Source organism: Pezoporus occidentalis, unplaced genomic scaffold (assembly GCF_034315485.1).
Source record: "Pezoporus occidentalis ecotype Australia unplaced genomic scaffold, CSIRO_AGI_Poc_V1 ctg90, whole genome shotgun sequence".
In the NCBI taxonomy this organism is placed as follows: Eukaryota; Metazoa; Chordata; class Aves; order Psittaciformes; family Psittacidae; genus Pezoporus; species Pezoporus occidentalis.
In genome coordinates this window covers 2,520,221-2,535,335 of record NW_026916263.1, presented here as the reverse complement: position 1 = coordinate 2,535,335, position 15,115 = coordinate 2,520,221, and positions in this window count along the sequence as shown.

Here is a 15,115-nt window from a genome sequence, read left to right as displayed (position 1 = left end):
GATAACACCGATGTTATTAGTAGTTGCTCAGTAATGTTTACTCTGACCAAGGACTTTTTGAGTCTCACACTCTGCCAGAGAGGAGGGGAAGCCGGGAGGAAGCAGAGACAGGAAACCTGACCCAAACTAACCGAAGAGGTATTCCATACCACAGCACATCATGCCCACTATATAAACTGGGGGCAGTTAGTCAGGAGGGGTTAGATCACTGCTCAGGTCAGGCTGGGTATTGGTCGGCAGGTGGTGAGCGGTTGTATTCTCTCCCGTTGTTATTTCCAGTATCATTATTATTATTGGTGGTAGCGGTAGTGATATGTGTTATACCTTAGTTACTGGACTGTTGTTATCTCAACCCATGGGAGTTACATTCTTTCAATTCTCCTCCCCCTTCCTCTGGGAGCAGGGGGAGGAAGGGGTTGCAGGGGGAAGAGCATGTTTTTCTGGTTTGCTGGCTGGGCTTAAATCACTGAAGTTCATTTTTGGTGCCCAATGTGGGCATGAAGGGTTGAGATAGCGACAGATCTGACCAGAGTGTGTCTAATTGCATTTGTGAAAAGCATTGTTTCGGATTAATAGTCACTCCTCACAATGCTGATTTATTGGCTCTCAAAGTTGTTGCTCTTGATCTCACAGTTTTAGCATGTCGTACCTTATTTACAGCAGGTATTTGCTGTGTTGGTGTTTATTGGCTGAGGGCCTTGGGCTAAGGTTCTTGTTTCATTGTACTTTATGGTAACGACTTGTAATACAATAGACTCATTGGTGATGAAACTGATCTGGCTTGCGTTCCCAGGGTGGTCACCACCTCCATACTTTCGCAAATATATAATAAAAGTTTTTAGCAGTTACACACCATTTTTCAGCTCCTTGGGTGGTCAACCTGTGAAGGATACATTCCCTTACATTCCCAGCTACACCACCAGACTGTTTACAGCATCATTTGAGAGTTCTGAATGGGCTTTGAGTACCCTTGAGACCTGCCTGCTGATTGTGATGGGGATCACCATGGTGGCACGCATACAGAGTGTGTTTTACCCATGACCATTTAATCTCACCTCAGAAGTTAAGCAGAGTCAGGTTTGGGCCTTGCCTAGTGTTAGACGACGATATAGGAGGACCAGGGAGATTTCCCCTGAGGCTGGACAGTCATGAGTGGCAGGGTGTGTGGGAAAGTATGGGCAAGTATCTAGGTCAGTGGGCCCCTCCAGTGCTTTGGAATTTCACCACTGAACAAGTGCAAAATCCAGAAAAATTAGTAAAACATTTAAATGAGGTGTGTTGTCATCCCAGCCATACCAGAGAGGGACAAATCATGGCAACGTGCTGGGGCTTGGCTTATGCTTCCAGACCCCTGTTCAACATCGTCCAGCACCTTCAAAAGGAAAAAAATGTCTCTGGATCTGATGGCAAAGCAACTGACAATGCAGGTAACCTTACAGCAAATACAGCAGCTACACCAATCCTAGTGACACGTACAGCAGCCACCCAAACCCCGACAACAGATACTGCAGCCACTCTGACCACAGTGATAATCACTGCAGCTAAACCAGAGGACCAATTTGTGCCAATACTGGCTGCCTCTGTAAGCAAGGGAAAAAGCAAAAAAGAGGCAAGAAAGATGCAGAGATGAAGAAACAATGCACTTACTACCTGGGACAGCATCTGATCAGGAGTTATGAGTACATGAATCAGAGGAAGAAGAGGAAGAAGAGGTGACTTCTCAGCCTCGGACCTTAACTGAGCTACGGAATATGCGAAAAGATTTTACCCCTCAACCAGGGGAGCACATCATCACCTGGTTGCTCCAACGCTGGGACAATGGGGCCGACGGTCATGAACTAGAAGGTACAGAAGCCAAGCAGCTGGCATCACTTGCTAGGGAAGGGGGAACTGACAAAGCAATTGCAAAAGAGAAACAGTCCCTCAGCCTTTGGAAGGGACTCTTGGCAGCTGTGAAAGAAAGGTTTTCATACAAGGACAATGTTATGAGTCATTCGGCCAAGTGCACTACTCTAGAAAAAGGCATCCAGTCTCTGAGGGAATCAGCCATCGTAGAGATTATCTATTGCAAGCAGGATGCCAGGAAAGGACCCATAGATCCAGATGAAGTCAAATGTACACAACCCATGCAGCAGAAATTTACATGGAATGCAACCATCATCATATGCCTGTTCATTGGCAGCAGTAAACTGAAATGACATAGTACCACTAACAGTGGATGAAATGATCCATAAACTCCGAGAGTTCGAAGAACAGTCTCACCCCTTCCATCATTTCAGCTGTGGAAAAACTGTCCCAGGACATCAAACAATTGAGAGACAATCTATCTGATCTATCCAGCTCCTCACGTGTACCAACACACATCTCAGCTATTAAAAAAAGGCATCCTACTGCTCGAGAGAGAAGATATAGAAGGTATATGCCACGGGCCAGCCTATGGTTTTACCTGCAGGATCAAGGAGAAGACATGACAAAGTGGGATGGAAAACCTACTTCAGCTCTGGAGGAACAGCTGTGTGAATTGAAGAGGAGAACAAAGGTCAAGGCTGATCATCACATGAAAGCTGCGGCTTCAGTCTCTGGTGGGCAGGTTCCCAGATGGAGTGGAAGAGCTGATTTTACTCCAGCTCCTCTGATAACGAAGAATAATCCCTTTCTACAAGACTTAAATGTCCAACGTTGTGATGACCATTAGAGGGGCCCTGTCTCCAGCCAGGTGGAGGTAGGGGACAATCGGATTTACTGGACTGTGTGGATCAGATGGCCTGGCACATCAGTCCCACAGAAGTATAAGGCTCTAGTAGATACTGGTGCACAGTGTACCCTGATGCCATCAAGCTGTCAGGGGTGGAACCCATCTATATTTCTGGAGTGACAGGAGGATCCCAAGAGTTGACTGTACTGGAGGCTGAAATCAGCCTGACTGGGAGTAAGTGGCAAAAGCACCCTATTGTGACTGGTCCAGAGGCTCCATGCATCCTTGGCATAGACTACCTCAAGAGAGGGTACTTCAAAGACCCAAAAGGGTACCAGTGGGCTTTTGGTATTGCTGCTTTGGAGACTGAGGAAATTGAGCAGCTGTCCACCTTGCCTGGGCTCTCAGAAGATCCTTCTGCTGTGGGGTTGCTGAAGGTTGAAGAACAAGTGCCAATCATGACCACAACAGTGCACCGGCAGCAATATCGCACCAACCAAGACTCCCTGATTCCCATCCATCAGCTGATCCGTAGACTGGAGAGTCAGGGGCGCGATCAGTATGATCCACTCACCCTTTAATAGTTCCATAGGGCCAGTGCGAAAGTCTAATGGAGAATGGAGACTAACAGTAGACTATCGTGGCCTGAATGAAGTCACACCACCATTGAGTGCTGCCGTCCCAGACATGCTAGAACTTCAGTATGAACTGGAGTCAAAGGCAGCCAAGTGGTATGCCACGATTGATATTGCCAATGCATTTTTCTCAATTCCTTTGGCAGCAGAGTGCAGGCCACAGTTTGCTTTTAATTGGAGGGGTGTCCAGTACACTTGGAAACGACTGCCCCAGGGGTGGAAACACAGCCCTACCATCTGCCATGGACTGATCCAGACTGCACTAGAACAGGAGCAAGCTCCAGAACACCTGCAATACATTGATGACATTATTGTGTGGGGTGATAAAGTGGAAGAAGTCTTTGAGAAAGGGAGAAAAATAATCCAAATCATGCTGAAAGACAATTTTGCCATAAAACGGAGTAAGGTCAAGGGACCTGCACAGGAGATTCAATTTTTGGGAATAAAATGGCAAGATGGACATAGACAGCTCCCCACAGATGTGATCAACAAGATAACAGCAATGTCTCCACCAACTAATAAGAAGGAAACACAAGCTCTCTTGGGTGCTGTGAGGTTCTGGAGAATGCACATCCCAAATTACAGTTCGATTGTAAGCCCTCTCTATCATGTGACCCGGAAGAAGAATGATTTTAAATGGGGCCCCGAGCAACAACAAGCCTTTGAGCAAATTAAACGTGAGATAGTTCACGCAGTAGCCCTTGGACCAGTCCGGACCTGGCCAGATGTGAAAAATGTGCTGTACACTGCAGCTGGGGAGAACGGTCCTACCTGGAGCCTCTGGCAGAAAGCTCCAGGGGAGACTCGAGGTCGACCCCTTGGCTTTTGGAGTCAGGGATACCATGGATCTGAGGGCAGCTATACCCCAGCTGAGAAAGAGATATTGGCAGCCTGTGAAGGGGTTCGAGCTGCTTTGGAAGTGATTGGCACTGAAGCACAGCTCCTCCTGGCACCCCGGTTGCCCGTGCTGGGCTTGATGCTCAAAGGCGGGGTCTCCTCTACACATCATGCAACGGATGCTACATGGAGTAAGTGAGCTGCACTAATTACACAACGAGCTCGAACAGGAAATCCCAGTCATCCAGGCATTCTAGAAGTCATCATGGACTGGCCAGAGGGCACAGATTTTGGAACATCACCAGAGGGGGAGGTGATGCATGCTGAAGAGGCCCCACCATATAATAAACTGTCAGAAAGTGAAAAGCAGTATGCCTTGTTTACTGATGGGTGCTGCCCATCTGATGGTGTTTGGGTTTATACCTTAGTTACTGGACTGTTCTTATCTCAACCCATGGGAGTTACATTCTTTTATTCTCCTCCCCATCCCTCTGGGAGCGTGGGGAGGAAGGGGGGAGAGTGAGCGAACAGCTGCATGGTTTTCTGGGTTGCCGGCTGGGCTTAAACCACGACAACTTAAGAATCAAATTTTGATTTAAGATACAGTCAGCACAAAGCAGCATAAGAATCAACACCAGGTAAAAGGCTTCCTTTCTTTGAACAGAAGGAAAAGCCATTTTACTTCTCTGAGATTCTATTATTTTTTTTATTATAAAATGGTATAATACATAATATATTGTATTAATTATCATAATTTTGTCACTCATTTTTCATCTCTTTATGATATGGAGAAAATTCAGCTATTACATGAAAGCATGCTATAGTAAGAAGGGACGTCCACCTAAGATTCTGAGCAAGCTTGAAACAGATCTTTAGAGCAAAAATAAAATTGCACAGCAGCTTAATCTCCAAAAGCCAACAGAACATGAAATCCAACACTCCCATTCATGTAGATCTAACTCCTCAACATCTCCTTCTGTAATAAGCTATCCAGATAGACCCATCATCATGCCTGGCACAAAGGTCAATAGGCTCTAGCTATATCAGATCCTATTTTCAGAGGTGCAGGAATTACAGAAGCAGTACACTTAAATGCACCAGGCTTTAGGAAGCACAGCAGTCAATCTTACATGCTTAAAATTGCATATGATTGAATAGAGGTTTAAAAATATGTTAATTACATGCCATTAATCTTAGCTTGGACCTAGAAGCAACACAGAGGTATTTTGTCTGTGCTAACTGCAAATTTTCTAATCTCTTTACAGCAAATTACAAGCTCATGTACCTCAGAGCTTGGTACAATGATCACTCAGACAACCTTAGACAAGCTAACAACAGCTCAGATTCAGCAGCACAATTTCATACACAAGTCCTGTAGGATTCAGCTACCCCTACAGGAAGCCCTCCAGGAACCTCACAGCTATTGTAAGGGTCTTATCTTTTGTGCAGCACTGGATGAACATAGCAGATCCAAGCTGATTGAACTTAGGTGAGCACGTGGCACAAGGCTCACAAGCCATGAAGTCATTCAGACCCTAGGGGAAAAAACTCACAGAGGCACTGACTCCAGAATTGCAGATGAAGTATTATTTTTAGTATCTAGGGTCAAAAATGAGCTGTCATGTAGTCTACTGAAGCAGTTTAAGTGTGCATACCAATGAAGGGAACTGGTGACCATTTCTCAACCTTTCCTGCTTCTAGTCAGATGCACAAAAAATTCAGTTACAGTCTGGTGCAAATAATGAAAAAACAAGTTGAATCTGAACTTCTAACCCTTTTAGCCCTGAATGTCTCTCTTTTTTCAGCATGGCATCTGTTTGGCAGCTTTCTTTTATATGCTTGCTTCATTAAGATGCACTGCAGACACATTTTTTTCCATCTGTGCTGGTTTTGGCTGGGATAGATTTAATTTTCTCCACAGTAGCTGGTGTGGGTCTCTGGTTTGGGTTTGTGCTGGAAACAGTGCTGATCACACAGGGGATTAAATTAGCATTAACAGTGCTGATCACACAGGGGATTAAATTAGCATTACTGCTAATCAGGGTGATTTCATTACTGCTGATCAGTGCTGACACACAGCCAAGGACTTTTCTGCTCCTCACCCTATCCTACCAGTGAGGAGGCTTGGGGTGCACAAGGAGTTGGAGTGGCATAGCCAGGACAGCTGACCCCAACTGACCCAAGAGATATCTCAGACCATAGAACATCATGCTCAGCATGTAGAGCTAGAGGAAGGAGGAAGAGGATGATGGTGTGATGGTGATGGTCTTCCCAAGTCACTATTAGACATGATGGAACCCTGTTGTCTTGGGGATGGCTGAACTGCCTGACCATGGGACGTTGTGAATGGATTCCTTTTTTTTTTTTTTTTTTGTTTGAGTATGTGGCTTTTGCTTTGCCTATTAAACTGTCTTTATCTAAACCCACGAGTTTTCTCATTTTTACCCTTCCAATTCTCTCCCCCATCACACAAGGGAGGAGTGGGGCTCAGTTACTGGCTAGGGTTAAACCACACCACCATCTGTCAGGACTATTAGGCAACAAGCAAGTAGCTAATTAATGTTAAGATAATCCCCATGTGAGAGAAATACTTTTTCTTTTGGTTTTATCACAGCTGCATCTGTATTTAATAGATTTTTAAACTGTATCTGTCTAGTTCATTTATTTCCCTTTCTCCCGCTCTTCTTTCCAGTGACTTATTTCACAGTTCTGACTACTCACTGAACACATTTCTCTCTGCACGCTCACTCCCACCATTTTTTATATGTAAAACAATGGGTAGGACAATGAAAAAGATAATTAGGATATGATTCCTACACAGTCAACATAGAGCTGACATAAGATGGTAGAAAAATAACAACTGAATATCCATTTGTGATTTCTGTGATAGAAAATTAATAGTTTCAGAAAATAAAGCATATCTCCAGTTACCATTTTAAGGTGTAAAAGACATTATGTACATTTGCACTTCATTGCAAATACCTCTCCAGACCCTGAACCAGGCGTTCTATCTATTTTGTGCACTTGCAGCTGTAGAGTTTGGATGGGTTTTTGCATGATACAAACACCTTTGTAAAAAGAAAACAAAAAAACAAAACTACAATTATTTTTTTTATTTTTTTTTAAAAAAAAGGAAACAATAGTACAGGTATCCTTTTGCCTTTGTGGTACATCACAATATACCAACCAGTAAAAATACTCAATAAAATATTCCCAGAAAACCTTTCCAAAACAACACAACAGCCCTGAACCTATACCTTAAGTCTGAATCTGCAGAATTGTGTAATTCATTTTTTAAACAGAGAACAGATGAGAAAAGCTTTTTTTGCTATTATTCTGTCTCTAACAACATTTTAGAAACTAGCAATAAAGTCAGAACTGCTTCAAGTCACTCACTAAGAATCTGAAAGAGGGCTAAGTGAATTGTGCTCTTAATCATTACATTTGACCTAGATCAATAAAGTTGATCTAGTTTGAATTCAAACAATAGCTTAACTTTAGATCAGTTTCCTCTTTTTCACTGAAAAAAATGCATGGAAGATATTGCTCATGTTTACTTGGCAATGCACAGTGCTACACCTGACCACAGGAAATGACTGGCAGGGTCAGACCAATGGATAATACTGCACCTTTTCTTTTGTTTTCAACAGCGGCAGAAAAGGATGTCCATTTAGAGAGCAAACACAAGCCTAACTCACAATCTATAATCCTCTCCAGCAGAAATCCCCTCCACTCCACAGAAATCCACAGCCCCTGTACTAGAAAAATTATTTGCCCTCATTCTTGAACCTGAAAATGTAATTTTATGGCAGTCTAGTTCTCTCCCTGTTCAGACTGAGGAGGCATTCCTCTCCACAACATTACTGCCAGCATATCTGACTGCACCCTGCATCTGCCTCCATATTTGCTTCTCTGTTATTTCTTCCATACAAGTTGACACAGACAACCTTCACCATTTCCTCCCACCTCCCCTCTCCAACTGCTGGACTGCCTAATACCTGCAGTGGTTTCTTCCGGGACAGCCCAGGAGAGCTTGGTGGACAGTGAGACAGACAGCGCAAGCAGCAAGGCCAGGGCTGGCAGGGAAGGAGCTCAGTCTCCATGCTGTTTGCATCACCAGACTGTCACAGAGCTTCCCTGAGGACCAGAAATAATCTTAGCTACTTCCCACAGGATTCTTCTCAGTCTCACCTGCTGTCATGAGCTTGCCACCCCTCTCAGACTTAAACTTCACACCAATGTCTCCTTCACTTATCCCGAAAGCCAAAATAGCTAAAATCAGCAGGAAAGGGAAGACAAGGACCTTATTAAAAGTTTTCACTGTTTGGAAATTGCCTTAGTGGTAGACATTTCTTCATTGCTACGGAGAATTATAAAACTCTCATGCTTTAACAAACATATTTGATTTTAGCTTCAGACAAGAAGATGATTCAAATGTTTGCCTAACAGGATTATCAAGCGTATCTAGATAGTGTTTGAAATTAGCAGGAAAAAATAGTTCAATGCTTTTTCGAAAACCTATTCTCATTCTTTACCTCATAAATATCTTTCTGGCTTATCTTTCAGTATTATAGATTTCTATTATCATCTAATGCCTCACTCTGCGATTAAAGTATCACTCTGTGATCACTGTTTTTCCAGCAGTGAAATGAAAAGCAAATTTCTTCGGACAACTGCACATACATATGTGATATGTTCCCATACCAACACAATTACATACCTGTGACCAGAAATGACAGCAGCTTTTCCTCATTGACTGGATCTGAGAATATGTACACACATACTATTAAAAAAAAAAACAAACAAAAAAAAAAAAAACAAAACTTTCTATTTAATCTTTTTACTTTCCCTTTTGATTATATTTTTTTTTCAAAATCAATATCAGAACAAAGATTCTAGGGGTCCTATTTATGTTATTCCTTGACACTAGGGCACACATATCAGGTGTCTCTAAGAATGCATTTACGAAAAGCCAGAAGCAGTTTAAGAAATGTGACTTTTTTAAGTAGCCACCAATTGACCAATGATACTGGATTCTGAAAGCACTACACAATGAACTACAGGTATCTACAGCACTAACAGCAAGGGTGGAGGTGAGAGGAAAGTATCTGTGGTAGACAAGGAAGTGTTAATGTTGTTTTAAATCCTGTAATGCAACTTTTGACCGTGGATGCTTTCTGCAGACTGGAAGGAGGACAGGTTAACAACAGGTCTTAACAAATGCTGCCTGCAGCAGTCTGACTATAACACAGACCCAAAGAAAAATCTTTAACATGAAATACTGTCAGGAAATTTCAGCCTGGAAATCAACTCATAATAATCATCCAAACTCAAAAGGTACCTTCCTGTTTCCTGCTGGCAGCATCAGAACTACCTTGATAGCAAAGAACTGACAACCCTTCCTTTAACCAAAAAGAAAAAAAAAAAATCAAAAAAAAACAGACACATACTTACCTCTGTGTCCTCAAAAATAGTGAAGAGCAAGACTTCTGCTCAGGAGGGAAACTTTATGAACTGTGAAAACTTGTTAACAATAGAATCAGAATATTCTTCCTGGCAGAACAAAGCATTTTGTGAATGGACCACCTACCCCGGGTTTGTCTGTGGGAAAAGAGAAAGATAACAGTTGAAAATCTGGCTCCGCTGAGGGTTCATTGGCTCCTTCACTGAGTGAAAAAGAATAATAGGGCAGGCTGAAGGTTGGCAGGGTGGGATTAAAAGAGATGCTTACAGCTGGCTGACACTGGTGTCTGGCACTCCTCCTAACACAATATGAAGGTAAATATAAATCACATTTTTGGCTTGCAAAAGTGCAAACTACCAGTGTTGGAGCTCAGTTTCATCTTGCTACTGTCCTGAAATGTTTCAGAGGTAACAGCAAAACATGTAAATCTGCAAAACATGTGAATCTGCTGCAGTACCTAGCTTATCACTCTAAACTCATGTCTAGCTACTAGCCCTTGCACCTCTGCCAGAGGCTATTACCTTCATGGCCTGTCTTAACACCCATTTATAACAATAGGTCTTAAAATTGGGAGGTGCTAACAGTAAAGGATATGGATATTCTATATTGCAACATGAGAACCATGCTGTTTTGAAAGGAATATAGAAGGACATCAAAAGGGACACTTCTGAAATGGGCAGTGTAAGCAATACCCGTGTCTGGTACAAATGTTAGTCAGCATATATATCAGTGAAGAACACTGCAAGTTAAATGCAACTTCTGCTTATGTGCAAGTCTCTTAACATTGGAAGGCTTAAGAGTACGAGGCTTACATCAAAATTACAGACATGATACACTGCCTGCATAAAATGGCTGCAAATAATGGATCATATACAAGCAAACCACCTGTACATAAACAGCGAAGTTACTCAGAGCATGACTAGGGACCTTTTGCTGGGATTTCTGAGCATCTGCTGTCTCAGAAACCTAAAAGCAGAAGGGACAGACAGCAATATGCAAAGCGGCACAATTACAGAGTGCTGTACTCTACAGCAAAAATAAGTAGAAATGTAAGGTCTATTTAGTATTTCTGGCATCACCATTAAAAGCAGCAAAAGAATTAACTCACAAAAAACCAGACTGCATGTAGCTGGGCCACAGCTCCTGATCTGGTGTAGTAAGGATTGACCTCCAAATTTGTGAGCAGCTACAACAGTCCTTAAATTAACATAACCAGCTTTTAAAGGAACTGTTTTAGATTCATTAGTCTATATTTCCAATATTGACAAGATCCATGGCAGTATAAGATGTTGTCCTTGCTCCCTAACAGAAGCACCAGCAGGTTGAGTCTCAACCGCCTGACAGTCATAACCAGGAAGCATTAGGACAGATAGGTATGCCCACAGTAGATACAGCTATTTCCAAGGTATTTTTAAACTACCTAAATTTGACACAAGTTTTGACAGAAGTAACTGCAGCTGGGCCAACAGCTGGAGATTTACCAATTCCTGGGTAAGCTTTGCAGCCACAGAGGGGAAAGCAGCAAGGTTGCTTCTGTTACTAGAAATATACTCAACTTAGCAAGCTGCACTTAGAGATGTGAGTAAAGATTTTGTGGACTGAAGTGTAAACCGATCTTCACTGAATGCATGGTGCAAGGCAAGGACTGAATGCACTGTACATTAAAATAGGAATGATACCAGAGGTCTTGTGTACAGAGCTGGTCTTCATGGAACTCGCACAACAGCAGATGTTCATTCTGGCAAGAAAGATGACGGCAATGATCTGTTGTTAATAGCCAATTACAAATCTCAACCATCAAGACAAGCATCAATACAACCTGTGGAGACCCATTCTTTTTGCATGAGGACTTTCACAATTCTACTTCTGCAATGTAATGTTTTGGATTCAAATCTGTTTTAACAGTGGTACAAGGTCATTTCTTCTGAAAATGGACTGATTGTGCTATATACAGATTCAAGGAATTGGAAACACTTCTCAGAATTATGGAGATAGTATGTTCTAATCATTTGGGTCTAATTTCCTTATAGAAACAGCAATTGGAAATTATTCCAAACTGGTAATTTGATTTGGCTCCATGGTTAGTAATGATGGGTTCGGTTTTGCTATTTTTTTTTTTTTTTTTTTCCACTTCATTGTGATTCAGGAGGTTAGTTACACAGAAAAACAAAACAAAAATGGTTCATTTAGAAATCAAGCTCTACCAGACTTTCATGTGTTGATCTGCTTAAACCAGAAAAAGATTTATCTGCTCTCAGTGTGAATACACAAATACTTCCAGACCAATAGCTGTGCTTTTCTTCAAAAAGGAATTAAACTGTTGTGTCTTTCAAAAAAAATACTTTGATCTTATTCCCAAAGTTAACTTATGTTCTCATCAAAACAACTTTTATGATTGAAAATCATCATAGGGGCAATTACAAGCTGTTGGAAGCATGGACCTTAAAATATGAGGATGTTCAATGTTGTGGTCTTTTGAAATAGATCTGTTGCCTAAACATGATGAATCATCATAATGTCTGGGAGCCTGGAAACAGCATAAGGTAATTGACATACATTACAGGGCAAATAAATAAATCTGGAAGTTTCCTTTTGCACCACTGCAAAATGATATATGTTGTTTAGAAACAGTAAGCCTGAAAACCAAAAATATGAAGGCATCATAAGATTCAGAGTTGAAATGCACAATCCTGTACAAATCTGTCACTATGCAGCAATAAAAAAAAAGCTAAATCAGAATGAGAAGAAGGCTTATCAGCTCAAGTGCTATACCAGGCTAACGCAGGCGACTGTCGGACCTAATTTGTATCTTCACGCAGATCTTATTAGTAGACACAACAACTTGGTTGATGCCACTCAAGAACAGCTCAAAATGCTCCACTATATAAATAAAAAACTGATGAAAAATTTGTCTTTACTAGTGAAAAACTGAAGTAGCCAATGCATAACTTCCAGTAAGATAGCTGCTTTTAAATTGTCTGTTTTTCTTTCCTTTGTTTTTCTCTCAAATCAAGATTGTGCTCTGCAAAAGCCTAGCACTCAATGGTCAGCTCTACTACAACTCTGGAGGAACACAGACCTGCAAGATCTGAGATAAGGTTGTATTTGCTGTAATCATCACAGCAAACTGAAAAGGATCAGGAACTTAATATCTAGTCTGGAGGGACAAAGAAATGAGCCACTACTATATAAATCAGATAACCATGGAAAACAGACAGAGTTTCAGAGGTCACCTAGGGCATCTCCTTGCCCAAGAGCAGGGAAAATCACATGCATTTTCACACAAAACTTATTAAACCTGTTCTTAAAACCTACAATCGTCATGACTGGAGGCTTGCAACTAGATGGCACTCTGGATGACCTCTCTTTTGGAAATCTGGTTAATTCCAACATAGGGACAAAAGAAAAGATAATGAAAGGATTGAGGAAAACAAAGCATATCATTGCAAAGGAATGAAGCCAGCACAATTTTAAGCTTCTTGGGTTATATTTCTAAATATTTTCCAGCTCTGAGTTTTCTCTTACATTTGTTTTTTTGGGAGGCCCTATGGTGGGATGTCGAGGGACAGTACTTGGTCAAACTATGGCAACCAGTGCTGCAAAGAACTGAAAAGTATTCAAATGATTTATATTTAATCATTGGTTGGGTATTTTAGGATTCTAAATCGTGATAGTGAGTGAACAACTTAGTTCCTTGCTTAAATACTGTGAACCAGACTGTTTCTTTACACATTAAATATACATGGAGGTCCATATTATTTTAGTTGTGCCATATCTGTGCTGCAAAATCTGTCTGCTTTTAGCACTCAGTCTCTCCAACTAAACAGCTGCCATCACTGCAACCAGAAATTTCTCATGTTCACCTTCCTCCTTCCAGTGCTGCCCCACAGTCATCACCAATAGTGTTGCAGCATGGAACAGAATCAGTCCCAGATTCTGGTCGTAAGTATTTTGGTATTTTTGGTCCTAGGTATTTTGGTCCATCTTCAGCAGAAAAGTAGAAGAAAGCAAACAAATGCCTACAGAGAAATGAATCTGTGTAGATGTAGGTGTAGGTGCATGAGTGAAGAAGAGTGAAACTAGGTTATTACATTTAGGACAAGGATGAATTGTCATTGCTTTAGGCAGACACAGAACACCTTCTTGAAAAGAAGCTAATCTCAGGGTGGGGATGTGATCACTCCACATAACTGTAATTGTCCTAGTTGTGATATTCCCCCTCTCTGAAAATCATTGCCGTAACAGTGACAAGTCCCTCTGATTCAGCGCGTGACTTACTTACATTTATGCCTAGGAAGACCCCTCTGTAAAACAACATTCACTTATTTCCCTGCAAACACATTTAGTCTCCATAAAATGTATATGCATTTCTTCCCTTGGCAGAGGGGAAGAAAGGGGGGATAACATATTTCCACCCATTGCTTTCCCATTCTTCCTCCTTTTCTCCCAATGCAGCTAACAAAATCATTATTCCTTGCCATGTCTCACTCAGTAAAACACCAAATAAAATCAAAAAAACAACTTCCTCATATCATGAAACAAAATACAATGTAGATGTCATGCACATAGCTAATCTTACTTAAGTGATGTTGCTCAAATAGATACTGCCAGCCACACTAAAGAAACATATTCCCAAGATAATGCCTAAGCTATTTAGCGTCACTATCACTTCCTCAGGCATGTAAGTAAATAAGTATGCCTCAAAACCACACCTTTAAAAGGATCAGAAAATAACTGATGAAAAACCCTACAGGCTCACTGGCTGCCTGTTTCACAGTGGAACAAGGATTTCACCTCAAAGCTTTAACCTCTGTAACACATGAAATACATTTTTAAGGCTAGTTCATTAGTCTTAATTTCTCTGGCAACTAGTAGCATGCCAATAGTGTTACATTATGCCTGCTGCTGGAACTTACTGAGAGAAATGAAGACCAAAAAAATGCCATTCAGATAATCTGCAATTAACACTGTAATTCCAAGGAATTTTCTCTAGAACAAGGTCTTGCATAACATTAAATATTTCTAGACCTTATGTGGCATTAATTCTGTTCTAAAGGAACAGCCTTTGAAAGAAAAATAAGTGGATGTACGCCTATATTATACCCACCATTAAAATGTCTCTCTTCAAATTAACCTCTCACTATTCTGCAAACACAAGTTGATCTAAAAGGCACACCATTTCCTTCATTAGTTAATAATGACCTCCAAAATACAATGTTTTGGGTAAGATTTTGGCAGTACTGGCAAAATTCTCATAAATTCAAAAAGACCCAGGATTTTTACTTTTTTTCCAGTATGTTCTCCTACGCTTGCTACTAAAACAACTTTACAAGGCAGTCACTTGCAACCAGTTTTCATCCCCTAATCTGACAAAATTCGCTTGGTCTTAGTAAATTCTTTCAGAAGTTCAGGTTCCTAAACTAAGAAATCAAGGCAACTTGACAAGATCTCTTTCCTCACTTAAAACAAACAAAAAAGCCCACC